The sequence below is a fragment of the Rattus norvegicus genome, chromosome 5, assembly GCF_036323735.1.
Source record: "Rattus norvegicus strain BN/NHsdMcwi chromosome 5, GRCr8, whole genome shotgun sequence".
NCBI lineage: Eukaryota > Metazoa > Chordata > Mammalia > Rodentia > Muridae > Rattus > Rattus norvegicus.
The window spans coordinates 65,620,435-65,622,590 of NC_086023.1; positions in this window are offsets into that span (position 1 = coordinate 65,620,435).

Sequence of the window (2,156 nt, forward strand, 5' to 3'; positions counted from 1 at the left end):
TCCGGTTGCTGCAAAAATCGAAACTTTGCTCGGGGCGGGGCGGGGCGGGGCGGGGCGGGCGACCCAGCACCCAGTGGCAGGCTGGAGGCGCGACGACCTGCTGGAGAATTGATCTTGGATCCACCTAGTTCTGGATTCACCGCACCCCATCCTTCCACTCTTTCGCCCTGAGGAGGAGGAGCGAAATATAGATGGGAACACAGGTGCTTACACGTGTGGGCTTTCCGCTTGGTGGTGCTGGGCTTCTGACTTTTGGCAAACTGCGGAGATGCGTGGAAGCTGGTGTGGCCTGTCCAGATAGCCCACATTTCCTACACCCCACTTTGCCCTTTTCCTGTAGTGCTTCCACCCTGAGATCAGCCTTGAAGGGGCAGGGGTGGAGGTGAGGTTGAAACAGACTTCCAGGAAACCCCAATTATCATCAGGCTAAAACTTCAAAACCCCGGGCCCTGAAGATGCTCCGACCTTTCCTGCCCTGAGTGGTTGATCCACCCATTTTCCAGCCTCGGGATTTTGCCATTCTGGCTTGAGGTACGGCTGCTGTTCACTGTCTCTTATCCACTTGAGAGTTTGGCCTATCTCCTCCTTTACTTCTCCAGAGCACCCTGACCACCCTGCCCCATCCTGTAGCCCTCACGAATTCTCCCAACCACGAGTGCAAACGCTTATAAGGATATTAGGTCCTTACTGGCCAGTTTGCCAGCAAGCGTTTGGTCCAGACACCTAGTACTTGTAGAACGAATTAACAAAAGGAAATCAAGCATTGCAATATCGAGTCTGGTGTTTTATTATTATTTTGGTTGAGGCAGGGTCTCAGACTCTTTGCCCAGGCTGGTCTGAAATTCTCAATCCCCCTGCCTCAGCCTTCCAAGCGCTGGGATTAAAGGTGGGAATTACCACCCACGGATGATTGTCATATTCTCCCATTGCACATTGCACGATTCTGTATCTATTTTAACTTTTATTTCTTAATTATTTTTTTTTTTACAAAGGTACAAGGAATTTAAGAAACATTAAAACAATCACTCAAACAGCTTCAGGCACGGTTTCAGATGAAAAGCGTAGGCAGGTCCGTTTCTCGCTTCCTGTTTCCCTCTGGGACACGACCTCAAGTTTTGTTCCAGGAAGCAGGACTATTCTAGGGTTAAGGGGGTACAAGCTCATCTCCAAGCACTCTCCTCATCCACACGAAGTTCCTGAGTCAACAGAAAGGGAGCTCCCAAGGCATGAAGGAAGGGGATGAGGGCCTCTTTGCTGCTTGGGTGGACACTGCCTTAGTGGGCAGTGTTGCTCCATTAGCTCAAGAACTAAAAACACAAATCTTAAAAAAAAAAAAAAAAGATGACTTAAAAAAATATCTGATAAAAATTACCTATCCCTCTCCCTTGCTATGAAATAATTTAAATAATTTATTCTAGATGTAAAAAAACAAAACAAAAAATAAATTTGTTCATAGCCGCCTGTGACCTGTTCCTGAATGTGAGGTCTGGTTCCCTTACAGTGGAGATAGCCTTTTTAAGGGGATGGTGTTGTGCAGAAATGGGATGAGAAGCTCCCTGGACCCCACATCTAGCCACATAGATGTGGCAGCCAGTGTTTTTTTGGGCTGGTTTCTTCACTAGGAGGCCATCCTACCCTCTGAACATGGGGTTGGAGTTTTACAAACTGACATACTGGTCACAAATGAGAGAGCCCCTTCCCAGGGGCTTCAGGTCCCTGTCGATGCCTGGAGACTCTTACTCAGATAAGGCGAGCATAGCACAGTATGGAGTCCTAGTGTAGTGTAGTGTAGTGACAGAGAACAAACCAAGGAGCACAGGACTCTGGTGTGTGCAGATACCAGCGACGGTGAGTGACGTGGCCATGTGCAAGCCGGCTTTGTACTTCTGTACTCATGGCCAATACAGGAGCAGGATATGAGGCAAAAGTGCCTCCATCCCCATTTTAAGGAAGCCACCGAGGCAGCTTGTCCAGAGGGCTACACCTCCCACTGCAGGGTCAGCTTCAGTGGGCAGGCCTGGTCATCAGTATGTGCATCCAGGGGGGTGTGAATGGACAACGTGGGTTGAAACCTGTTAGCCTGGATGGCCCTTGCAATTCTTCCTTGAGCTCCAGCCTGACCCTGAGTGATGGAGAAACACTATCTGTTCAGGGGG